This window comes from Miniopterus schreibersii (assembly GCF_964146895.1).
Source record: "Miniopterus schreibersii genome assembly, chromosome: 7".
In the NCBI taxonomy this organism is placed as follows: domain Eukaryota; kingdom Metazoa; phylum Chordata; class Mammalia; order Chiroptera; family Miniopteridae; genus Miniopterus; species Miniopterus schreibersii.
Genome location: NC_138108.1, coordinates 76398905 through 76426749, shown reverse-complemented (window position 1 = coordinate 76426749; position 27845 = coordinate 76398905). Strand labels below are relative to the sequence as shown.

Below are 27845 nucleotides of genomic sequence, written 5' to 3'. Positions count from 1 at the left end.
AATGTAGAAGGAATAACTGAAATAGAAAATTATCATTTTACATTTACCATAACTGATTCAGGCAATAATAATCAATTAATGCTAAAATTACTGGATATTGTCCCACAGATTACTTATTAATTACAAGGGGAAAGGTACCTTTACAATGAGGAAATCTGTCATATCCTTCCTTAACCAAATTATCATATTTAAGATCACCAAAAGTAATGTCATATGCACCATGACATTATACGCTGAGGACACAAAATCTATGTAATATTCCTGCCAAAAATGTTTAACTGGAATCTAATTATGAAAATAATCAGAGAAATGAGAGACATTCTACAAAACAACTGGCCTGGTTGCTTCAAAAGTGTGAGGAGGAAAAGGAAAGAAAGGGAGAGGAGGAGGAGCTGGAAAAGGCTGGGGAAGTGATGGGGTTAGAGACAGAACCACCAAATGAACCTGGCCCTGCTCCAACCACAAATCAGGGGGCAAAAGGCATAAAGGACCTGACTAGACAGCTGGAGAAATCTGAATATGGACTGTATGTTGGATTCAAGTATTGTGTCAATGCTAAATTTCCTGAGTATGAACAAATGGTTATTTAGGAGAATGTGTTTATTCCTAGAAGACACAGAGTTGAATACTGAAGTATTTAGGGGTGAAGTGTTTTATAATCATGTTTGCAATGTTGAAATAGTACAGAATTTTAATTTTACTTTATCTTAGATATTCAAACAATTGAATTGATTTTATGAAATATTTTTGAATATTTATTATTTTTTAATCCCCTCGCCCTTCTCCCCCAGTCTGAAATCCCCTCCCCTCTGACAGCTGTCAGTCTGTACTCTGTATCCATGAGTCTCTCTCCACTTTGTTAAGTTTATTTTGCTCATTAGATTCTACATATAAGTGAAATCACATGATACTTGTCTTTCTCTGACTGACTTATTTCACTTGGCATAATACTCTCCAGGTCCATCCATGCTGTCACAAAAGGTAAGATCTTCTTTTGTTCAGCTGAGTAGTATTCCACTGGGTAAGTGTACCACAGCTTATTTACCTGCTCATCTACTGATAAACACTTGGGCTGCTCCAAATCTTGGCCAGTGTAAATAACTCTGTAATGAGCGCAGGGGTGCAAATATTCTTTTGAATTAGTGTTTTGAGTTTCTTTGGCAACCTTCTCAGAAGTGGAATTGCTGGGTCATAAGGCAGGTCCATTTTTAATTTTTTGAGGAATCTCCATACTGTTTTCCACAGTGGCTGCAACAGTCTGCATTCCCACCAGGAGTACACAGGGTTCCCTTTTCCCACGTCCTTACCAACACTTGTTGTTTGTTGATTTATTGATGACAGTCATTCTGACAAGTGTGAGGTGAGATCTCAATGTGGTTTTACTTTGCATTTCTCTGATGATTAGTGACACTGAGGATCTTTTCATGTTCTATTGGCCATCTGTATGTCCTCTTTGGAGAACTGTCTATTCTGGTCCTTTGCCCATTTTTTAACTGGATTGTATGTTTTTTTGGTGTTGAGTTTCATTAAGTCCCTCATAAATTTTGGATATTGAGCCCTTGTCATATGTATCATTGGCAAATATGCTCTCAATTCAGTGGATTGTCCTTTCATTTACTTTATGGTTTACTTTGCTGTCCAAAAACTCTCTAGTTTAATGTAGTCCAATTTATTTACTTTTTCTTTTGTTTCCCTTTCCCGAAGAGATATAGCTAAGAGAAATGTCTGAGATTTTACTGGCTTTGTTTTCTTCTAGGATTTTTAAAAAATTTATCTTTATTGTTGAAAGTATTACAGGTGTCCCATTTTTTCTCCCCAATTGACCCCCTGCACTTCACTCCAACCCCCTCCCCAGGCCTTCACCCCGTTGTTGACTGTGTCCATGGGTTATGCATATAAGGACATAACTTCTTTGGTTAATCTCCTCTGCCCACCCTGCACCCCCCTTCTCTCTTTCCTCTGAAATATGATCGTCTGTTGCATGCGTCAATGTCTCTGGATCTATCTAGTTCATCAGATTCTTTTGTTCATTAGCTTCTTCCTAAAGAAGACCCTTCAACATTTCCTGTAGTGCTGGTTTGGTGGTGATGAACTCCTTTAGCTTTTCCTTATCTGTGAAGCTCTTAATCTGACCTTCAGTTCTAAATGATAGCTTTGCTGGGTAGAGCAATCTTGGTGGTAGTTCCATGTTTTTCATGACTTTGAATATTTCTTGCCACTCCCTTCTGGCCTGCAAGTTTCTGTTGAGAAATCAGCTGACAGTCGTATGGGAGCTCCCTTGTAGGTAACTAACTGCTTTTCTCTTGCTGCTTTTAAGATTCTCTCTTTGTCTTTAACTTTTGGCATCTTAATTATGATGTGTCTTGCTGTGGGCCTCTTTGGGTTCCTCTTGTTTGGGACCCTCTGTGCTTCCTGGACTTGTAAGTCTATTTCTTTCCCCAAGTAGGGGAAGTTTTCTGTAATTATTTTTTCAAATAGGTTTTCAATTTCTTCCTTTCTTCTCCTTCTGGTACACCAATAATACGAATGTTGGGCCTCTTGAAGTTGTCCCAGAGGCTCCTTATACTATCTTCATATTTCTGGATTTTTTTTTCTTCTTGCTCTTCTGGTTGGGTGTTTTTTGTTTTCTCATGTTCCAAATTGCTGATTTGATTCTCAGCATCCTCTACTCTACTGTTGATTCCCTGTAAATTATTCTTCATTTTAGTTCGTGTAGCCTTCATTTCAAACTGGTACCTTATTATGTTATCGATTTTCTCAGTTGTTTTTGTAATAATATGCTTGAGCATCCTTATAAACAAAATTCTGAACTCTGTATCTGTTAGCTTGCTTGGATCTACTTCATTTAGTTCCTCTTCTAGAGATTTCTTCTGTTTTTTCCTTTGTTTCTTTGCCTCCACATTTTGGCTGCTTCCAGGTGTTTGTTTCTATGTATTAGGTAGAGCTGCTATGTCTCCTGGAATTTGTAGAGTGGCTTTGTGTAGCAGGTGTCCTGTAGGGTCCTGTGGCTCAGCCTTCCCAGTCACCTGAGCTGGGCCTTCTAGGTGGTCCCCTGTGTGGGCTGTGTGCACCGTCCTGTTGTAGTTGAACCTTGGTTGCTGTTGGCCTCACTGGGAGGAACTGACCCCCAGGCCAATCAGCTGTGAGGACCAGCTGCAACTGCAGCCAAAGAGCTGCTGCAGACACCCCTATGAAGCAGAATTTACTTCAGTGCAGCTTTGGTGTTCACCAAGTGTGCCCCTTGAGTGTGTCACTCGTGGATGTGGTAGAGTTGTAATCCAGCATGGTTGAGTCTAACCACCAGGTACACTGTCTCTGGGGCCTCCTGGGAGGTGCAAAGTCAGCCTGTGCCAGTGCCTTGCCCAGGGTCACCCAGCATGAGCTACACAGCAAACCGTAGTTGGCGGCTACTTGTGCTGGGCTTGGCGTTGTCCAGAGAGGCCAAGCTATGAACCCATGCAGACTGCTGCTAGTGCTAGGCCTGGGGCCCCTTATCAAGCCATATGGGGCACGCTGCTGCTTGTTTGAGGGATTTTAGTAAAGTCCTAAGCATGGGGCTCGAGAGGCCACTTGCATAGAAAAGCCATTGGAAATGGCCTGGATGAGCTTGCAGGTGGGGAGGGGAGGGGCGGGGCCAAAGGTGTGAGTCAGGTGCTGGTGATTCAAATATGGCTGTGTGGGGGGAGGACTCACCTAAGGAGCAATGGCTACTGCAAGCTCTTCTGCCTGGGAGAAAGCTGTCCCTCCACCTCTCACCCCAATTTCAGGCAGGTTAGTTCCTCCCCAAGTGTCCCAGGTTCCTTCCAAGCTGTTGCTGGGCGCTGAGGGAACGCATCTGAGTGAGTCCACGTGCGGGCCCTTTAAGAGGAAAGTCTGGGACTCCCACAGCCTCTGAGTCCCTCAGCGACAGTCCCCGCTGGCTTTCACAGACTGAAGTTGTGGAGACTTCTCTTCCCAGCCTTGGAGCCCTGGGCTGGGGGCCTGCTGTGGGGCTGGGACCCCCCCACTCCTCCAGGAAACTTCCACCGCCAAGATATCCCTCCCGGGTTTCAACCATGGCACTCGGTGTGGGCCCGCGGCCGCTTCTCCGTGATTCAGCCCCAATATGCCCGAGTCTCCGCCCCTCCTACTGGTCTCAATGCTTTTTCAGTTCCCTGGTTGTAGGGCTTCTGTTCAGCTAGATTTCAGGAGGTTCTGAGTGATGGTGGTTCTGTATTTTAGTTGTAATTTTGATGTGGTTGTAAGAGGCAGTGGGTACAGCTGTTACCTACGCCACCATCTTGTTTCCATCCTCTAGGATTGTTATGGTGTCAAGTCTAACATCTAAGTCTTTTTAATCCATTTTGAGTTTATTCTTGTGTATACTGTAGGAAGGTAGTCGTTTCATTTTATTGCACATATCTGTCCAATTTTCCCAACACCATTTACTGAAGAGACTGTCTTTACTCCATTGTATTTTCTTGCCTCCTCTGTCAAATAGTAAATGACTGTAAAGGAGGGGGTATATTTCTGGGCTCTCTATTATGTTCCATTGGTCCATATGTCTGCTTTAATGTCAGTACCAAGCTGTTTTGATTACTATGGCTTTATGGTATTGTTTGATATCAGGTAGCATGATTCCTCCAACATTTTTCTTCTTTCTCAAGATTGTTGTGGCTATTTGGGGTCTTTTGTGGTTCCATATAAGTTTTTGCAATATTTGTTCTAGTTTTGTGAAATACACCACTGGTATCTTAATAGAAATTGTATTGAATCTATAGATTGTTTTGGGTAGTATGGACATTTTAATGATGTAAATTCTTCCTATCTATGAACACTACCAGTATATGCTTCCCCTTATTTTTATCTTCTTCAATTTCTTTATTCATTGTCTTTTAATTTTCCAAGTACAGGTTTTTTACATCCTTGGTTAAATTTATTCCTAGGTATTTTATTCTTTTTGAAGCAATTGTAAAATGGGATTGTTCTTAGTTTTCCCTTTCTGACAGTTCATTATTAGTATATAGAAATACAACTGATTTTTAGGTATTTGTTTTGTATCTTGCTACTCTCCTGAATTTATCAGTTCTAGTAGTTTTTTGGTAGAATCTTTAGGGTTCTCCATATATAGTATCATGTCATCTGCAAATGGCTCCTTTTCCTATTTGAATGCCTTTTACATCTTCTTCTAGTTTGATGGCTGTGGCTAGGACTTTCACTACTATGTTCATTAAGAGTGATGGAAGTGGACAACCCTACCTTGTTCCTGATCTTAAAGTAAACCCTTTTAGTTTTTGCCCACTGAATAAGATGCTGGTTGTGGATTTGTCATGTATAGCCTTCATTATGTTGTGGTATGTATCCTCTATTCCCATTTTACTACGAGCTTTTATCATAAATGGGTGCTGGGTTTTATCAAATGCTTTTTCTGCATCTATTGATATGATCATGTGATTTTTATCCCTCATTTGGTTAATGTGCTATAACATGTTTATTGATTTGCACATATTATACCAACTTTTATCCCAGGACTAAATCCCACTTGATCATGGTGTATGACCTTTTTAATGTATTACTCGACCTGGTTTGCTAATATTTTTTTGAGAATTTTAGCACCTATGTTCATCAGAGATATTAGCCTATAATTTTCTTTCTTTGAAGTGTCTTTATCTGGTTTTGGGATTAGGATAATGTTGGCCCTATAAAAAGAGCTTGAAAGCCTTCCCTCCTTTTGAATTTTTTGGAATTGTTTGAGATGGGTAGGTGCTATTCTTTGAATGTTTGGTAAAATTCACCTGTGAAGCCATCTGGTCCAGGACTTTTGTTGGGAGACTTTTTTATTAACTGCTTCAGTTTCAATAATTGTAATCTCTCTATTCAGATTCTCTGATTCTTCTTGATTTAGTTTTGGAAGTTTGTATGCTTCTAGGAATTTATCCATATACTCCAGATTATACAATTTGTTGGCATATAGTTGTCCATAATATTTTCTTACAACCTTTTGCATTTTTTTGGAGTCAACTGTTACTGCTACTCTTTCATTTCTGATTTTATTTATTTGGATCCTCTCTCTTTTTTTCTTGAGTCTGGTTAAAGGTTTGCCAATCTTGTTTATCTTTTCGAAGAATCAGGTCTTGGTTTTATTGATCTTTTGTATTGTTCCTTTAGACTCTATTTTGTTTATTTCTGCTCTGATCTTCATGATTTCCTTCCTTCTAGTCATTTTGAGCATTTATTATTGTTCTTTTTCAAGTTCTTTTAAGTGTAACATGAGATTGTTTATATGAGGTTTTTCTTGTATCTTGAGGTGGGCCTGTAATGTTATGAATTTCCCTCTCAGGACTGCTTTCACTGTGTCCCATAGATTTAGGGTTGTTGTGTTCTTATTTTCATTTGTTTCAAGGTATCTTTTGATTTCTTTCTTGATCTCACTGTTAACCCATTCATTGTTTAGCAACATGTTACTTAGCTTTCATGTCTTTCTGTGTTTTTCAATTCTCCCCATGGTAGGCCAAAAGGAAGTCCAGAGGGTAGGGCAAGAGCTTTCTCCCAGACTGATGCCACAGAGAGGGGAGTGCTCCACCCAAGATATATTGAATCTGTGGTATGGAAGAATGACTCAGCACAGGGATCCTGGGGGCTGTCCCTTCAGCTCTCTCCCTAGAGCCATAAATGCCAAACTCTCCTCAGGGAACTCTAGTCTGCTCCTACCTCCCTCCACCAGAGCCCAGGGTGAGTGGCTGCAAATGAAATTTTGTGTTAGCCCTTTTAAGGGGGTACCTGTGTCTCCAGCAGATTCTGTCTATTACTGGCCAACATATACTCCACTGCTTTTCACAGCGGGATGTTATGAGGGCGCCTCTTCCTGGCTCTGGTGCTCTGGGGTATGGAGTCAGGCTTGGGGTTTAGGCCCCAAGCTTCTCAAGGGGAACCGTCCCACAGCTGAGATATCCCTTTGGAACCTGTCGTCACATATGGGAGCAGAGCCAGCCCTTTTTGTGTCTCAGCCCTTCCCACAAGTCTTGATGTGGCTTTTTCTGTAAATCCTTGGTTTTACTCCTCTTCAGCTTGTCTTCAGTTTATTTTTCAGGATGATTGATTTTTAATTTAGTTGTAACTTCAGTTTGATCCTGGGAACAAGTGAGTGTAGCTTCCACCTAGTTTGCCACCATCTTGAAATCCTAGTTCAGAAATTTCAGAAGTATATACACAGAGAGAGATAAAGCAAAGTAGCAAAATGTTAGCAATCGGTGAATCTGTTTGAAAAGTACAACTGGTGAATCTATATGAAGGATACATGGATGTTTAGTACACTATTTTTGCTACTTTTCCATAGTTTTGAAAGTTTTCAAAATCAAAAGTGGTGAATAAAGATTATGAAAAAAAATTCCTTTCAAATTCTGTTTTTACACTTCACAAAAGTAGACATAGTAAAACCTTTGTTATCCAAAATTATCAAGCAGTTAATCACTCACAAAAATTTCCTGCATAGTTGACAACCTTTTACCTATTTTAAATATAATGTTCTCAAACAAACCATCTTTTAAATTTTTTTCAAATTTATTTATTGAATTCAGTGAGAGGAGAAGGGAAAGAGAGGGGGGGGGAGGGAGAGGGAGAGAGAGAGAGAGAGAGATTTGTTGTTCCACTTATTTATGCATTCATTGGTTGACTCTTGTATGTGCTCTGACTGGGGATCAAACCTGCAACCGTTGCGTATCAGGATGACTCTCTAACTAACTGAGCTACCAGGCCAGGGCTACTTTGCCTGTTTCTTATTATATATGATTCTTTGAATGTAATTATAAATTAAAATGCTGACAGTGTAAGATACTGGACTGAATAACTTAGCTTGTTACTATAGCCCTATACAGTATTCAATTAAGGTTCCCTCAACCCTTCTGAACTGAACTTAGCAATATAAAACTGAATAGGTCAGATTCTCTTAGGGCAGTGCTATCAAAACGATCAACAATAAAATACACCCTGTAGAAAAAAAAAAAAGTCAAATGTAGCAATAGTGCTGCTCTAAAATTTATCTCTCTATATTTAATATAACAAATAATAGTAGTTATTATACAATAACTTATACGAGAAGCTTATTACTTAAGAAACAGTACTTTGACTCATTAAAGTACAGGTGGCATTTTACAAATGTCCTCTGTATGTCCTCTATGCACGTGTTATTGACCCGTTAAGAATACAGAATTTCAATGTCAAAATAAATCTGATCTTCACTGTAAACCATATATTCCAACACAGAAATCTAATTTGAACCATTTCTCACATCAAATTTATTTACCTGAGGCAGCTTCTTTCTTTGCTACTTAATCTTTTACATATCATTATTTTCTACTTGTATACATTACAGTATTTAATGTATGGTGTGTCTGTTTTTAGTTCACGTATGTGAGAGAGAGAGATACAGACACCTAGACCCGCTAACACCCACAAAGAGTTCCCTAATCCTGTGCCTTCAGTACACCTGTTTATTCATATAAACATGTCAACAGCTTCTCATGGCCAGACACAGTACTGATGCTAGAGATATAAACATGTATACATCTAGATCTCTGCCCTCAGGGGTTCACAGTCTAATTGGGAAAAGGTATTTTAAATAATTGAGCAAAATATACTAAAAAAATATATAAACTGTTTTAATGAGTGAAAGTACTACTGTCTCTCTCCTGCCTAGAGCTTATTACCTAACTGCCACTAGTGCTTTCCCCCTCTCCCCCTGCCCACTTTCTAAATTTCTGTTCTTTAGTCTGCTTTATATGAGAGTCCACCAATAAAGTCTATCTTTAACAAGTACCACCAGCCAACGAAAACATTCTATTTTTCCTTGTTTAAAACAGTCCAGCCATGTCAACCATGTAGTAGTGCTTGTGGTATCATTTTGAAGGCTTTGGTGTGCCTTTCTTTTTCAGCAAAAATTAATTTTTTACTAGTAGGGGATTAGTGTAGAGAATTTTTTATCCTTTCTTTATAAAGCAACAATCTCATATAAGCAGAGTTTCCTATGTAACTGAACACAAACAATAAAGTTTGCAGCACCTAAATGTTTAATGAAATGTTTCAGACTGCAGGTTGAGACTCATTGACTAAATAAATCAACTTAGTGGGTCAAAACTGACATTTTTTTAGCAAAATAGAATAAATTAGAAGTTATCAAGAGCATAATGTAAAGAGTACCTCTTAATGTGGGGTAAAGTCTATACAGTAGAAAAGCCACTGACTTCATATTCGCTCATAATACTATCCAATCCTATTACTTCATATATGTTTTCATGAGTCCTTATGTCTGTTCAAAATGACTGCTTATCAGTCTTTCACAAATAAAGTTAGATTAGAAGAAGAGAAGAGGCTCGGCTGGTGTGCCTCAATGGTTGAGCACTGACCCAGGAACCAAGAGGTCACTGGTTCAATTCCCACTCAGGGCACATGCCCAGGATTGTGGGCTCGATCCCCAGCAGGGGGCGTGCAGGAAGCAATCGACCTTTCTCTTTCGTTGCTCTCTCTCTTTCTATCCCTCTCCCTTCCTCTCTCTCTAAAAATCAATAAAAAACTTAAATAAGTAAAAGAAGAAGGGGATCTGCAAAGGGGTGAAAAGCATAAAAATACAAATTATATGAGTTTACATGGGAAGTAATACTGCTTAATAGTTTAGACTGTCAGCTCAGAAATCAGACTGTTATATGGTTCAAATTCTTACTATCTTTATGACTGTGGATAGTTGTTAAATGGCTCTGTGCCTCAGTTTCTTCATCTATAAAATGAGTTGCTATGAGGACTAAATGAGATAATACATAAGAAGTCCTTAGCACAGTCCCTGACACTTAAAAGTACCTTGTAAGTGTTAGCCATTATCATCACCATCATCATCATTGAGTACTACCTCTCTAAACTACCTCTCTAAAGAGCAAAACTGACTTCAGGAAAAATTTGGAAATACATAATTATTTTATTAAAAATATTCTAGTTACAACAGAATTAAAACAGAGGGTTGATTATTAAATGACACAGAAACCAGAAAGTGTCCAAGAAGCACCAGTAATCCAGTTGAATGAGGAAAAAGCCAACAGGGGAACGCAACGATTAAAATTAGAAAGATACTTAGAACTGTATTGTGGAGGAGTTTGCACTAATTTGGGCAACAGTGACATAGTCCAGGGGTCAGCAAACTATGGCCCACAGGCCAAATCTGCTGTCCGTTTTTGGACCACGAGTTAAAAATGGCTTTTACAGATGAACATTCACAATTGATCTGATAGGGAGCATGAACTTTAAATCACACTTAAGTATTATCCCATAAAAAAAAAAATTCCCTTCTTCTCATTAGTAGACCAAAACAAATCATATTCAATTATTATTATATTTTTATTTCATCAATAAAATTTCTAAAAAATAAAAATTTCAAATCAACTGTCTATATGCCAGACAATTAGAGAAATGTTCCTCTTTACTTTCCCCTACCTTTCCTCTTGTTCAATATATCTACTGAATGTCTTACAATATGCCAGATAGGAAGAAGAAACATGAATATATAAACAAACAAAACAGGATAAAAGCCCCTAACCCTATGAACCTTCCATTCTAATGAGGAAACACCATATACAAAAATAAACTCAAACTGGATTAGACTTAAATGTAAGACTTGAAAATATAAAGCTTCTAAGGAGGGGGGGAGCATAGGCAATAAAATCTCCAACATCTCTCTTAGCAATAATTTTTCTGATATAGCTCCTGATATGACAAGGGAAACAAAAGAAACAATAAAAAAAATAAGACTATATCAGCCAGGCCGGGCATGGTTCAACAGCTGAGCGTCGACCCAGAATCCAGGTGATGGGGGTTCGATTCCCGGTCAGGGCACATGCCCGGGTTACAGGCTTGATCCCCAGTCGGGGGCATGCAGGAGGCAGCTGATCAATGACCCTCTCATCATTGATGTTTCTATCTCTCTATCCCTCTCCTTTCCTCTCTATGAAATCAATAGATATCTTAAAAAAAAAAAAAAAAGACTATATCAAACTAAAAAGTTTTTCCACAGCAAAGGAAACCATAATATGAAATACAACCTAGTGAATAGAAGAAGATATTCACCAAGGATATATTAGATAAGGGGTAATATCCAAAATTTTTAAAGAACTCACACAACTCAACATCAAAAAACCAACCCAATTAAAAAGAATTTGAATAGACACTTCTCCAAAGACGACATACAGATGGGCCAATAAACATATGAAAGGATGCTCAACTTTACTAATCATCAGGGAAATGCAAATTAAAAACACAATGAGATACCACCTCACACCTGTCAGAATGGCTCTCATCCATGTTTCTATATCTCTCCCTCTCTCTCAAAAATCAATAAAAAACATACTAAAATTTTTTTAAAAGTTATTTTATATATATATATATAAATAGTGGAATATTCTTCGGCCACAAAAAGGAATGAAATCTTACCATTTGCGACACCATGGATCAACCTAGAGGATATTATACTAAGTGAAATAAGTCAGATAGAGAAAGACAAACACCACATTATTTCACTTATTTGTGGAATCTAAAGAGCAAAATAAATGAACACAAAATAGAAACAGACTCATAGATACAGAGAACAGACTGATGGTTGCCAGAAGGAAGGGAGTTAGGGGACTGGGTGAAAAAGTGAAGGGATTAAGGAGTAGAAATTGGTAGTCACAAATAGCCCCAGGTATGTAAAATACAGCATAGGGAATATAGCCAATAATACTGTAATGACTACATACGGTGCCAAGTGGGTACTTGAAATATCGGGGGGCACACTCTGTAAGAAATATGATTTTCTAACCACTATTCAGTACACCCAAAACTAATACAAAATAGTTGTGAATGTAAACTGTAATTGAAAAATAAAATTTAAAAACTAAGGTAAAAAGCAGGGAGTGTGGGAGTAGGGATGTAATTTTAAATAAGGTATTCAGGAAAGGCATGACTGAGTAATTCATTTTTGAACAGACTTGATTATAAATGAGGAAGTGAGACAAATGGACACTATGCCTGGAATACTTGGGAGAAAGCTGTCTAGGGAGAAAGAGAAACAAATACAAAGGCCTGAAGTGGGCATATCTGGCCTGTTCCAGGAACAGAAAGAGACCAGTGAGAAAAGTGAACAAGGAGAGTGGTCACAGATGAGCTGAGAGAACAGGTGCCACAGATCATGTAGGGCCCTTGGTCAAAACTGCGGCCTTGCCCAGCCGGCATGGCTCAGTGGCTGAGCATCGACCTACAATCTAGGAGACCGTGGTTCGATTCCCGGTCAGGGCACATGCCTGGGTTGCGGGCTCGATCCCCAGAAGGGAGCGTGCAGGAGGTAGCTGATAAATGATTCTCATCATCGATGTTTCTATCTCACTCTCCCTCTCTCTCTCTGAAATCAATAAAAAAAAAAAAAAATTTAAAAAACCAAAAACTGCAGGCTTTACTCTAAATGAGATGTGAAGCCATTATAGGACTTTGAGCAGAGGAGCATGGTAATTTCCCTTACACTATAAGTAGATAAATTTTCAACTTGCAGCATTTCTTATTGACATGCTAGATACAAAAAGTTCCAAATATGTCACAAGCATGCTACTGTACTAACAGAAAACCAGTTAATAGGTACAATATTATAAACTGGTTTTAAAAAGCATATTAAGACCCTACCAGATAAGTGAACAAAAAATTTGAAGAATGTATACAAGAAATGAAATTAGTAAATAAACATGAAAAAATTCAGTATCATTAAGAAGAAATTCAAAATAAAACAAAGTACCATTTATCACCCATTGCTAAGGAAATTGGTGGTAGTGAAAATCGGTTCATGTCAACAATCCTTATCTGAAACCTTTGGTTTGAAAACACTTTCAGAATATTTGGATTATGGAGACATGATATGGCACAAATACCTCATATTAACTAACATTCTTGGTTGGGTCCAGGGTAACTCCCTGCATTAACCATATTGCTAATTTAAAATTTCTTATAGAATCTTAAGAATGTTCACTGTAAGTGCAATAAATTAAAGCCTAAACAGACTCCCATTGGTTTAGGTCGAATTTGGCTAGCAAATTAACTACAACTACTTTTGTTTTTCAGGGCTTTGGGGATATCAGAATTGCATATAAGGACTTTTTGACCTATACAATTCTTTTGTAAACAACTATGCCAACACAGATCAAAAACCATAAAATAGCCAGATGCAAGATGGGCCACAATATGAGAATCACCTGGGTGAACTTCTTCAAATCACAAAACCCTTCCCAGTAAAGATTCCCATTTCCTTAGTAGCTTCTGTAGTAAGCCACTACAACTTGTAGCAGTATATATTGGACTGGAAAAGGCACAAGTTTGAAATGAAAATAAACCAAGTATAGAGATTTTTTAAATTCCAATGTAAATAAAACAATATGAGAATCCTTGGAGTTTTAAAAAAATATTTTACTTCCATGAGATAAGAAATAGCCAAAAAGAAACAGATAAAAAGAGCATCAACATTACCTTAAAATCTGCTATTTCCCAAATAATTTTAATCTTCTTGGAAAATTCATTCATCTTACTCAAAGTACAGTCAATATTAGCACATATTGTGTGCAAGGCACTATGCGTACCAGGCTTGGAGAGGTAGATAGGGGCTGAAACGAGTTTATATTTTATCTTAACATGCAGATGGAGAGGAAAAAATTCTGAGCAGGGGTATAATATGATCAGATGAGCAAGTCAGTTCACTCTGGCTACAACGTAAAGGAAGACTACAAAGGGGGCAAAGACCACTGCCGGAATGTACTTTCAGAGACTACTGTAAAAGTCCAGATGAGACATGATGAGCTTTGTTTAAAATCATCCCCCAAATTTCAGAAGTTGTTCCTAAGCTTCATATTGCTAAACTGACGCTGAAGTGGTGAAACAGGAAAAATTAGGGGAGAAAGGGAAAGTCGACAGTGACAATGCGAGACAATCTAGATAAACAAGTCAAAAATGGTATCCACAGCTTACAGTAGCAGGCAATAGTGATCCAGGCACGCAGGGCCTTTTTGTAGAGGTCAGATAAGCAGGCGGTATCCCAACAATAAGGAAAAACACAACAGTGGAACATATCTAATTTTACGGTTCCTGATGAAAGGCTTACAGGAGATAGCAGAGAGCTCCAGCTATAAGACTGGAGTTCAGGAATTCAAAAATAGGGGACAGAAAATAGGACAGCAGCAGAAAAGATACAGATTCTGGATTCAAACTAACCTACTTTCAACACCTAAATCTGCCATTTCTAGCTGTGAAAGTCTGGACAACTCAGCATTTTGAGCCTCAATTTCTTCATCTATAAAAAGGGAGTAACACTATCCACTCCACAGGGTTGCTGGAAGAATTAAGTGAGATATCAGTACTTTAAAATGCCCAATACAGTTCAACAAATATGAGTTTCATTCCCTTTCTCTTTTTTTTCCATTTTTCATCTAAGCTACTGAAATAGGGAAGTATTTTTCTTGACTACAAAAATCAAAAAGGTTTATCCAACTAGGCATTAAAGGGCGTTAGGTGAACAAAGTAATGCAGGTCATTAATGTAAAATGCCATATGAAAGCAGTAGTTCATAAAGAAGTGAAAGTAAATGAGCCACACAAATGAAAGGGCCTAAAAAACTGAGGTAGAGTAAAAGTTTAAATAATTAGAATTAGCCTAATGTCACTATATTAAAACAAGAATGAAAAAAGGAAGAGCTCTCTGAATACTAAAGTCAAAAAATCTCCAAGGTATATTTTAAATTAAAAAAACATTATATAAAACAATACAGTATACTGCTTTCTACATAAAAGGTAGAGGGGGGAAAATAATAATTTACTTATATTTGTATTGTTTCTATTTGCATAAATATTGGTAAAATATACAAAAAATAAAATTGGTTACCAATAGAGAGAAGATAGTATTGAGACTTCTCAATATATACCTTTGTAATTTGAACCAAGTAGCCATATTACCAATTTTCTATTTTTTTTTTAAATATACTTTTATTGATTTCAGAGAGAGGAAAGGAGAGGGAGAGAGAGAGATAGAAACATCAATGATGAGAGAGTCACTGATCGGCTGCAGCCCACAACCTGGGCATGTGCCCTGACCGGGAATCGAACCCCAATGTCCTGGATCCCAGGTCCAGGCTCAACCACTGAGCCACGCCCAGCTGGACTCTATTTTTTTTTATTTATGCTCCCCCACCCCCGGTGCCGGGCCAGGGTCTCGGAACCCGCTATCAGCAGAGTCGCACACCTGGCTCCCGCTTTTTGGCCAGGCCCATACTATCAACTGAAAAAGGAAAGAACACCTCGCCGAGCCTGGCTCAGTGGTTAAGCATCAACCTACAATCCAGGAGATCGCGGTTCGATTCCCGGTCAGAGCACATGCTGGGGTTGAGCGCTTGATCCCCAGTAGGGGGCGTGCAGGAGGCAGCCAATCAATGACACTCTCATCATTGATGTTTCTATCTCTCCCCCTCTCCCTTCCTCTCTCTGAAATCAATAAAGATATATATATATATATATTTTTAAAAGGAAATATTTTAAATACTTGAGAAATCTGAGTGTTCTGTTAATATATTCCACTACATGTATTAATTGTGTATGACTTAATCTGAACATATTTTAGCTGTATACTAACACATAGTTACCTATGGCTTACCTGTATACATTTCTAGCTGTGCAACAGATTTTAAGTTCCTCCAAAGAAAGTAGTATAATCTTGAGGATAAAGATCATGTCTCATTCGTTCTGTAACTCGACTGCCAAGCACAGTACCTGGGAACCTAGCTAGTGCTTAAAGAATACAGTAAATTGACTTTGGATTGTCTAAATGCTTTCTCTCTGAAGTCCCCTCCAGTTCTGCATATATTTTTAAATTGTATTGTTGGTGACTTGTCTATGTACACGACTATACTTAAAATTCAAGAAGGAGATTTGATTTGGGTGGTGAACACACAATACAATACATAGATAATGTATTATAGAATTATATACCTGAAACTTATGTCATTTTATTAACCAATGTCACTCCAATAAATTCAATAATGAAGAAAAAATTCAAGGTTTTCTAAAAATAAGGAAAGCTCTTAACAATTGTTTAACAAAAAGGCAAGATACAAATTTAACTATTAATAAAATAAGATTAACAATGACCCCTGGATTACTCCAAAGGCTCACCATCAGATGGCAATCATTTGAAATGGGTCAGGGAGCTAGCCAAGATACTTATCAAAGTCCATTCATTTAGGGCATTTCTTTGATGGCAGGTATCACTACCTAGTTTTACTTACTCATCTTTCAAATAGCCACTATAGTTTCTTTCTCTGAATTCCAAAAAATGTTAAGGTGGATGTAGCCTTTAAAAAAAAGATATTTTTCTTGGTTCTGTCCCCTATTCCTCCATGACCCAAAAGATCTTCCTTCTTCCCTTATCACCAAATTTCTCAAGAGTTTTCTGGTCTATATTCGTTGTATATCTAGTTTCCTCAATTTAGTTTCTTATCACACCCCTCTTGTAACTCTTCTATTAAGACAGTGAATCTCAAACATCAGTATACCTCAGAATAACGGTGGCAGCATTTAAGCAGATCTATGCCACCACCTCCCCACTCCTCACCCACCCTTTTAAGAATCTATAAGGTGTGTGATGAAACCTGGGGAATTGATCATTTTAATCAGTATCTCATTTGATTCTGATACAGGTAGCCTTGCTTAACACAACTGAAAACCAACTCGCTTAGGTCATCGGTAACTGTCCAATAGTTAAATTCCAAGCACTTCTCTTTCAGCATCTGACACCTTCCTGTAACTCTTCCTTCACCACCTTCTACCATACAACTAGACTCAGCTCTGGCACCAGAATTCTAGTTTCTTTACTGGCTTCCTCACTTCTTGAGATCCCTTAACCTTTAAATAACAGTGGTGGGGGCTCTGTCAGTGACCCTCTTCCTAACTTGACACAGACTCCATAAGCAGTAATAGGTGCTTCAACTACCAACTATATACAACCCTAAACCCTGCCATTTTGAAATCTGAACTATTTTCAGGTAGTCAGAGGCTACATAGTATATAGGAGGGGGGAAAAAACAGCAAAGGTGCCTCAGCATCACACATATCTGAATTCAAAATATTTGCTCTACTATTTACATGATAACATGCCCAAAGTCACACTCCTTTCTAAATTTCAGCTTTGTTCTCCTTTAAAACTGGAGATAACATGTTTCTAACAAATTTTTGTTCAGATTAAATGAGAAGTTCCATTCCCTTCCTAGCATGAACTTGAAAGCATCACTGAGGACCCCATGCCATAGGCCTCAGAGATGGCAGACAAGGGACAACTAGCCTGGGGTTGGGAGACTGGCACATACAAGGAGTTTGAGCAAACAAAGTAAATATACTGAGGATAATGGAAGCCAATTTCTCACTGCTGGAGAAGAGATTTATAAATACAGAAAGGGCAAGACTAGAAAGAACCCTGAAGTGTTGAGTTAGAATTGAATGTATTAGTGTGAATTTTTAAAATACATATATACAGATACAGGAAGAGATTCAGATGTATACCTACATATATATATTTCCTTCCTCTTCACCCTAGACGTAATGATACCCCAGCAGAAATTAGCACATTAGGCATCCATATCTGCATTTCTAGCTACCACCTCCACTGAAAGAAGTCAGGATTCCTGGGGAAAATGCCTGACTCCAGAGCCGACACAGGAAAAGGACAAATAAGCCTGGAACCTCTTGTGCTCGAAAGTAAGGAGCTGCTCGAAGGGTGGAGCACGTCAGAAAGACACAGCGAGCCACCTTCAAGGGCTCCCACCAGTCACATCTAGGACAATTTGAGCATCAAAATAAAATAAAATATGGTAACTAATAAAACCCACTGAACAGGAACAGAAATCCATGAGTACATATTGATGTAAATAAATGAATGGATGGGAGGAAAGGGAAACATCTGTTTTCAGTAGAAAATCAACTAATAAATGCAAATGGCAACCTTCACAGTAGTGACTGATTCAGGCAGAAGTTATCAGTAAACCCAAGGGCTGGTGGACAGAGGTTTGTTTGAAGAGGAACAGAACATTGGCACAGTCTTGGAGATCTTCCCACAAAAGAGCTAGCAATTACGAAAGGAAAAATGACTTTACGGCAGACATGAACTTAAGGTGTTCAAGGTTAAATATCACCAGGGTTCAAGGTTAAATATCAATGTACATCTCCTAGTAATACTCTAAGAATAGAACATCATTTTTATGGTATTCCTGCCAACAATGCATTCAGTATGCCCATGAGCAACCACTGGATGGACCAAAGTTAAGGGACATCTAACAGAATTTAAAAGTCAAGGTAATAAGAGACCTTGAGGAACTATTTCAGACTGAAGGAGACTAAAGAGACATGACAATTAAATGCAATGTGTGATCCTGATGTGAATCCTGGACCAAAAAGTTGGGACAGCTGAAAAATTCTGAATGGCCTCTGGGGGATCTCAAGGTAGTGTTGTATCATGTTGACTTCCTGATTTGGTAGTGTTGTATCATGCTGACTTCCTAATTGGTCTCTCTGCTCCATTTTTTTTTAAGTTTATTTTTTTAAAAATATGTTTTTATTGATTTCAAAGAGAGAAAGGGAGAGGGAGACAGAAACACCAATGAGAGTCATTGATTGCCTCCTGTATTTACTGTCCATGTTTCAGTAAATACACACTAGATTTAGGAGTGATGGGCATTATGTCTGCAACTTGTTGCCAAATGGTTCAGAAAAAGTTTAATGAGATTAGAAATGGTGTAGTCCTCTGAAATGGCTCGAAGCAGTGATAAAAATAGGAAACCAAAAATCAGATAATCAGGTAGTTTCCTTGAAATTTTAGAATCCAATAAGACAAATTAGAAAGAGGGAAAGAGTAGAAGATGATGTTAAGGTTCTGTCTTTGGGCACCTGGAAAGGAAGGCCTCATTGAACCCACTACACTGAGCCAAGCACAACATGTTGCAGGCTCGTCTTGCATGTACACATAGTATATAAGTAGTACAATGTTAAAATTTGGTTGAAGTTCATGTGTGGGAACCAGATTCATGAGGAATCTCTTATCTTCTCAACTTTGCTGTAAACCTAAAAGTGCTTTAAAAAAGCAGTCTTATTTAAAAGTTGCAATAATAGTTCAAAGAAAAATTTAATTGATTGAAGGGAATTTGGGAACTCTTTGTTCTGTTTTTGTAGCTTTTCTGTAGGTTTGAAATTATTTCAAAATTAATTAATTTTAAAAATTCAGTAAGAACTTTTGACAACCTTAGTGCCTAGCAAAATGCCTGGCATACTACATATACTCAATAAAAATTTGGCCTTCCCTTCCCAGCTGCTCAAAGAAAAAAATCTTAACATCACTTTTCCTCTTTTCCTCTACACCCAAATGGACTCAGTTCTAGTAAAACTACCTAATAAGTTTTCAGTTTTAGTTGCACATCCAATTTTTATTTCTACATTTCTTCATTTCCAGCTCTTGCCATCTCTCACCTACACCAATGCAAGAGCATCCTAATTGGTCTCTCTGCTCCATTTTTTTTTAAGTTTATTTTTTTTTAAATATGTTTTTATTGATTTCAAAGAGAGGAAGGGAGAGGGAGACAGAAACACCAATGAGAGTCATTGATTGACTGCCTCCTGCAAGCCCCCGTGCTGGGGATCAGATCTGCAACCTGGGCATGGGCCCTGACAGGGAATCAAACTGCGATCTCCTGGATCACAGGTCGATGCTCAATCACTGAGCATTTTTTTTTTTTTACTTTACTGATAACATTTTATTAACTCTGGGTGTATAATATAACTGGTCCTCACACCTAAAGACAACAGACCAATAAATTTTCATAATTTCAAGTTACACATACTTTAAGTCAATGAACTAGATTTATAAAAGCTATAAAATATTTCACAGGCATGGGAAGATAAGGACATGAGACTTCATTGTAAGAATGGGTTGGGTATAGGATATGTTAGAGATTTTTCAAACCTACAAAGGACATTTCAAAATTTACAGTTAATGAAGTTCTTGTTTAGATAATCAATATTTTTGTCTCCATTCATCAGAAGACTTAGAGCAGCTTTCTTCTTATACTTTTCTCCAATCTCTCTAATATTTTCCAAGAGACACATGTTCCTCATACTCTCTATCAGCTTTAGCAATTTGCTCCTCAAGGTGTTTCTCCACAGACCCTACATGTATAGCAACCATCTCCAAAAGACACTACAAGTTATTTCCCACTTTTCGTATTTCTTCAGTTGTGGTCTGTACAACTAGTGGGTATTCCTGCTGGATAGAATCTAATTCATTCATTGCTTCACTGAGGCCCTCATTAACAGCACTCTCCAGCATGTGCTTGTGTTTCTCCAAGGACTCCACTTCACTGGCACATTTGTTGTCTTCTTCCTCAGCTTCCTTAACTTTTTGTTGGTAAAGATCATCTGGCTTTTGAATTTCTTCTTTCAGAGTTCTTACAGTTCTCCTGCTTTCCGTTATCATTGTATTTAATTGTTCTAAAGTACTATCTAATCCCATTTTTTTATTTAGAGCTTTATTACTTTCTTCTTCAGTTTGGTTCAAGAGTTCCTTGAATGGTACATAAACTTGAGCTCTGTATTTGACAAGGCAATTGGCACCAGCTTCAGGATTAAACTTAATTTCAAAGTCATAACCTCTGGAATTCTCAGCATCCTTAGAGATAACTTTTAGTTTTCTAGCCAACTTGTGATACTCTGCCAACTGTGTTTCAATCGCCTCTTTGCCTCTGGCATATTTTAGCTCCTTGTTCCACAACTGTTGTTGTTCATCCTCTAGGTCCTTGGATAATTTATTAATGGTCTGCTGCAATTCATTTCTTTCCCAATTTATTCTCTCAATGTCTGCAACTGAGTACTTCTGGTTATCAACAATATTCTGTAGTCGAGTATTCTCCTGTTTCATTGTTTCACATTCTAGCTCTATTCTAGAAATATCTTCATTGAGACCACTCAATTTCTGCTCAAGAATGGCTGAATGAGACTCCAAATTGCTCATCTATGCCTCATACTTTTGAACATCTGCTTGTAAGGAAGTTTTCAGTTTCTTCAATGTCTCTAAATGATTCAGTTCTTTTTCTCTTTCTTGTTCTAATCTTGCGATCTGTTTATTCAGTGCTTTGTTTTTTGCTGCTAATGATTCCAGCTTGAAAGCATCTACATTAAATAAATCCTTCAGCTTGGACGGCAACTCTGCATTCATCTCCTCAAAGCTATCGGCACCAGCCATGAAACTCTCATAGCATTTTACAGTGTAGTCCAAAAACAACTTACTATACATAATTTCATCTTCAGTTTCTTCTCCCCAAGGCTGGCCATCATCAAATAAAGGTGAGCTTTCTTTCATGGCATTATGTAACTTTATGCAGTCAATTAGCCAAACCAAGGCAGCCACAATGTAAGGCCATGTATGAGGCACCCCTACTGTATACATGGAGCTTTTGGATAATGCAAAAGGATACCCAAGCCCTTTAAAGATTCTTGGAACCTCTTCTTCAAACTTTGTGTCAGGAAATTCATATGAAGGACACAGGAAGCCATAAAGAAAAGTGAAGATCTTTAGGAAATCTTTAACAGAAGGAGCTTGTAGAGATTTCATGGATACATTATATGCACAACCATCTTCTGTAAGAAACTCACAGAGTAGTCGAATACACTGCTGCTCCATTTTTAACCTTACCTTTGCACCTTCCTTACATCCCTGCATCATTACCTAAAAAATCCAGTTACCTTTCAAAGCTTACATCTGCTTTTATCATTCCTTTATTTAAATACCTATAATTGCTCCCCAATGTGAATGCTGATTTTCTAAAAGGAAGACTAAACATGCGTGTAAGGCACTAGCGACGCAGGAGCACAAAAAGATATTTCACACACACACACACAAACACACACACAACAATGAAGTAGTAATTACTGGGGGGAGGTGGAGGGAAGAAAGGAACTTGACTTCCTTTACGCTTATTTTAGGATTTGGTATTGGTTTTATTTTTGATTACATGGTGGGAATGCCAGGGATGAGTAGGCACCCTAAACTTTCCAATACTTAGAGCCTCTAAAACAGTGCCTTTCCCAACCCTTTTCCCGACTGGGCACCAAAGAAAATAAACTTGGACAGACATATTACACAAGACAACTTGCACTTTTTCAAACACAATATGCATCCTTTCATACTTCTGACTTTCGGGGCATGCTGTTCTCTCTAACCAGATCAAGTCCAACTCACCCTCCAAGTGACTGCTCAAATGCTACTGCCACTTCTCCCAGATCGTATTACTCTTGTCACTCTTAATTATACTTGCTTGTTGAAAGTGTTACCACCCTAGAATTTGAGCTCAAAGGCAAAAATCATGTTTATTTACCTGTACGCCACTGATCCCTATAACAGACATTCAGACGTTTGTCTAATTCACACACATGAGTGTTCACATGTGATTCACCAATAAACCAAATTATTACTTCCAATCCTCACCCAAGGATACACTTTTTATTGATGTTAGCGAGGCTGGAAGGGGGAGAGAGAGACATCGATAGGAGCATGAAACATCCACGGCTGCCTCCTACACACACCCAGACTGCAAATGGGACTGCAACCCGGGTGTGTGCCCTAACTGGCAAAGGAACTCGTGACCTTTTGGTGACAGGATGGTGCTCAGACCAACTGGGCAACACAGCCCAGGGCAACCAAATTTTTCAAATACATTAATTAAAACAATGAGGTACCATTTTACAACCAAATTAGCATTTTTCCAAAACAAGAACACCCACTGTTTTTTAAGAGAAAGAGTTGGCATTGAAGTATTCATGCCACTGGACCCCTTTCCCAGTCCTAAAGTTTCAGACTAAGGAAAAAAACAAAACCAGCACAAACATTCACTGCAGATTATAACACTGAAAGCTTTATAAACTACCAAAATGTTTAACAAAAGGTAAATGACTAAATCAGTCACCTGATGGATAAATCGTGTGAACACCTAAGCAACTGTTTAAGTTATACTCATGACAACAGGAATGGAAAAATGAGGAAAATTTTATCAGCTACCATTTATTGACCATCTCTTTTATTTAAAAAATAGTGCTAGATGCTTTATATATAATACCCCAACCCTCATAACAATTCAAGGCCAAGTGTTACCCTAATGTCATAGATAAGGAAGTAGGCTCAGTCAGAGGTTGTATAATTTGCCCAAGGTTTTTGAGGCCGGATTCTAACCCAGATCTGTCTAACTGCAAAGTGTGTCGGCTTTCCTCTCTATTACACTGCCTCGGCCGTACAATATGTCCAAAATGTTAAACTCAAAGTATATCTCTACCATACAACTTTATATTTAAAAATATGGACAAATGCCTGGAAGAAAACAAAAATATCTATTAGAGTGGTGATTAAGGATGAATGTTGTTACAGTATTTATCTTTTTTTTTTTTTTAGTATATCTTTATTGATTTCAGAGAGAGGAAGGGGGAGAGAGAGACATCAGTGATGAGACAGCTGTCACTGATCAGCTGCCTCCTGCATGACCCCCACTGGGGATCGAGCCTGCAATCCGGGCATGTGCCCTGACCAGGAATCGAACCGCGATCTCCTGGATCCCAGGTCGATGCTCAACTGCTCAGCCACGCCCGTCGGGCTATCACTTTTTTAAATTAGCAAGTTTTTAAAGCAGAATTGATAAACAATGGACTAAACTTATGAGGCAATACAAAAGAAACAATCCCCATTTTTAATTTTTTTATATTTTCATTAAAGACAGAGTAGGTAACCTAAAAACTTAAGAAGGATGTACTCAACTAAATATATCCAAACAATCACATATTAACCCCAGGGTGTTCATCACCAGGATTCAAAACCTGTCATTATGACTGGACTAAGCAGCACTCTTCCAGAAAAAGATGAATTTTGAGGAATACTTAAAGAGAAGGCACATGGACTGGAGACAGGAATGTTTACACTGAGAAAACCAGGGCAAAGGAAAAAACAAGAATGTTTTCTTTTTAAGCAAGAATGAGAAACAGGGTAAGATAGAAGTTGGTGGAAAGCCTTCAAGGTCAAACAGATGAGCTTGGGATTAATTTTATAAGCAACAGAGAACTGTAACATATTCTTAAACGGGAAGGTGGCATATTGAAATATGGCCTATAAAGATCCAAGCTTTGTTCCAAGGTGCTGCCTTTGCTTACACAACATTTTGCCAAACTGGGGGGGGGGGGGGGGGGGGTAATCCATTATCCTTTAGGTGTGATCAAAAAGAGAAACTGACTAAACAAACAAAAATCATTATATAAGGGGTGAGTATATTGAGAAGGAACGCCTCTCATATACAATGCTTGTGAATATTAAATGCCACTGTACATCTTAATAAGAATCATAGAAGTTCAGAGCGAAGTTTAGAGCAAGAAGGGATGCTGAAGGTAACTTCTGAGTGACCACCTCTTCATTTGCACAACGAATTAAATTGATGCAAGAACTAAATATCTTGCCTAAAGTCATAGACAAGCTAGTAGAAGATTCAATATTAAAAACTCCAATTTTCTAGGCAGCAAGATCTAAAGCTGTGCTGTCCAATATTCTGGCTACTAGCAACATCTGGTTATTTAAGTTTAAACTGGTTAAAATTAAATACAATTTTATTTTTTAAAAATTTTATTGTTTTTTAGAGAGAGAGGAGTGGAGAAAGAGAGAGAAACATCAACTGTTGTTCCACTTATTTATGCATTCATTGGTCGACTCTTGTATGTGCCCTGATCAGGATCAAACCCGCAGCCATGGTGTACCAGGAAAATGCTCTAACCAACTGAGCTGCGCTGCCAGGGTCAAAATTAAATACAACTTTAAATTCAGTTCCGTGGGCACGACAGTCACATTTTTTGGGGTACCATGGTGCACATGGCTACCACATCTGACAGTGCAGAAAAAGAATAGTCATTTGGTTTAATGCTGTTTTGTTGATTAGATGTCTTAAGAACTTAACTCTTCTTTTTATATCAGTTCACCTATGGTAAAATTGGTTTTATTATATGTCATTTTCTTAAAGTCACAGAAGCTATCTATGACTTTAAGTGGGGACTTACTGAATTTCCATCATTGCAGAAAGTTTAACTGGACAGCATGAGCTAAAGAATAAGCTTTGGAGTCAGACAGATCTAGTTTGAACTCTACTTACTAGCAGTATGATCCTAGACAAGTTAATTTCTCCTTGCCCTCATTTGGGGAGAAGGGGAGGAAAGCAGGGGATTATTAATACCTGCCTCACAAAGTGTACTTGAAGATTTGTGGGATAACATGAAAAGCTCCTTTACACTGTCTGGCACATAAAAGCCAGTAACACTTCCCTTCTGGATCCTTTTTTCTTCCTACTCCTCAATATAACCTCCTTGTTAAAAGATACAAACACAATACCTCACCCAAATTAATATCTTCCTTCCCCTCAAGATAATCCACAGTACCTAATATTCATTGTTCCTGCCAATTTCTTCAAATACTTGCTCCTCCCTTCCAGTGTTTCTATTTAGGAATAATGAAATGAAGAACGAACGTGGGGGAAATGCCTCTAATGAAGCGGAAGAGAGTGAAATGAGTTTCCCGTTTTCCACCCTATTTTAAATATGACCATGCAAAGGAAAATATATCACACTGTTCCTAAGTGCTGGAACTCTACACCAATAAAGAAGATCCCACAATATTTCTACAATGTATTACTTCTCACCATCTGTACTACTAACTGAATATTAAATGAAGAAATAACACCTTCCCCCTACAGTACTTTGCTGGGAAAGAAGGATTTCCAGAATGCTAAACCAATCCTGAAGGCTTCACAGCTTAATCGAGTGAACTGACAAGTTTAACAAAACTAAACTACAGCACATAAAAAAACTTCACAACATGCATGATATTACCCAGAAAAACAACAAAATTCAACTCAGTTTGTAACCAGTGAATTTCTGCCAATACTAAATTTTATTTAGGAGCAGTAATTCATATTTAGCCACATAAAGTCACATAACTTACCATTTCTAGTGAGATTACCAATTTTACATTCCTAATAACAAAGAATTAAAGCAGAACTTTTAAGCACTCGTTTTTAAACTTCCACCAAACAAGATTTCTACATAATTTTTTAAAGTTTTCTTGTTTAAAACTCACCATATTAACTTTCAGAGGGGAAAAACAAAAGCCCTCTCAATAACAAGTGTCTCCTTGAAATTATCTGCTCCTTAAAGATAATTCACTCAAAAACATGACCACTGATGCCCCTTATAGAATTTAGAATTCACAGATACAAAATAGATTAACACTGCACATTGCACTGTCCCTTACAACTCAAATTACATTTAGTGGACAAAACTAAAATATTCTGAATATACAAATCATGGTTCAATAATAATCCATGGGGGTTCATATGTTTTTAAAAAATAGGGTTTTACTACTATCCCACATAAAGTATTTTATATATTAAAAAAAAAGTTAGGCTTCAATGCCTGAAATTACAAAATCTAATTTGTGAGTCTACAGTTTAAAGTTCTCCAGTAATAATGGAGTGTACACTGGTCACAGCAGAACTGTTCGAATGAATTTTCCTGCGGCTGCATTCTGAGTACATCTGACCCAGAAAGTATTTTTAGCAAGTGTGTCCAATCAATGCTGGTTTTATGCCTAGCCTAAATTAGAAATTGGGTGTCACAAATTTAAAGTAACAAAGTTGCTAGGGACATTTAAAAAGATATTCAATTAGAACACAAGAAAAAAACCACTAAGTGTGAAACCAGTCAACACTCGCAACCCTGAAGCAGGTTAGAACACAGGCAGATCCTCACCCATGATGGCCTTTGAGGAAACTGTGATTTTTCTATTTTAAACTTTAAATTACTCAATTAATATTACTTTAAAACCACAAAACTGTGGTGGCTCCTTGTGTTTTCAAAATCTCTTTCCAAATGTTTAAAACAGATGTGCTAGAAAACAAATACTCCCATGCACAAAAAAGACCATGGGACCATGCACACGTTTCAGTGCAAAAATGGTAATAAAGATATGAGGGGCATTAAAAAAAATGAAGAGACATAAAAACAGTTTTGTGGTAATTGGAACATAAATTTATTCTAACCAAAAAATGGTGGGGTCCACAAAATGATTGCACTCTTTTATTATGAGTTAGTAAAGAAATTCTGTACAGTACACAACCATTTGCTTACAAAGTCTTTTTTTTAATCTATAGGCTGAATTTATATTCATCAAATTTAAGATTTAACTGATAAATCTACCTCTCTTCCACTAAGCACATTTTGGGCTCTGAAAAATCATTTATTTTAAGGCTGTCTCCTCCCCGCTTAAAAAAATGAAAAATTATTTTTTTCTCAGGCACGTTAAGGATCAAAAATCAGAATTAAAAAAATGCCACAGTCTTCCTTTCTATTTAAATTGTGTTTTACAAGTCGGATACACTGGCTTTCTCGGGTTTCCCCACCACTCCGCCATAAACATGTTTTAAACTGTATTGTTTCAACTGGGTACAAGATTTGGTCACATAAACGTAATATTACTCCAATTTCTTGATTCGAAAAGCTGCTGGTATAGTGTATACGTACAGGTTCTCCTAGAACAAGGGCTTGAAAAGCCTACAGATGGTCCCTGTACAACAGTGGTGTCACTATGTAACGCAACCCTAGAAAGCCTCCCAGTCTGAGTTTCTCAGAAACATGCAAATGTGTATCTGTGCAACTGTAAACTGTTTCATTTTAAGGCAACCCTGGGAGATACCTGGGTTCGTCTATTCAGCTACA

At 37.9% G+C, this 27845-nt stretch overlaps 1 protein-coding gene and 1 pseudogene across 5 annotated transcripts in view; both read right to left on the bottom strand.

Moving 5' to 3' along the window:
* The window catches only part of PTPN4 (protein tyrosine phosphatase non-receptor type 4), a 183245-nt gene that overhangs the window by 154808 nt on the left and 592 nt on the right, over positions 1–27845 (bottom strand). The window lies entirely within an intron of this gene.
* LOC308559430 (kinetochore protein NDC80 homolog pseudogene) lies at positions 20037–22917 on the bottom strand (annotated as a pseudogene). Its single transcript has one exon. The product of its transcript is annotated as a kinetochore protein NDC80 homolog pseudogene (transcript).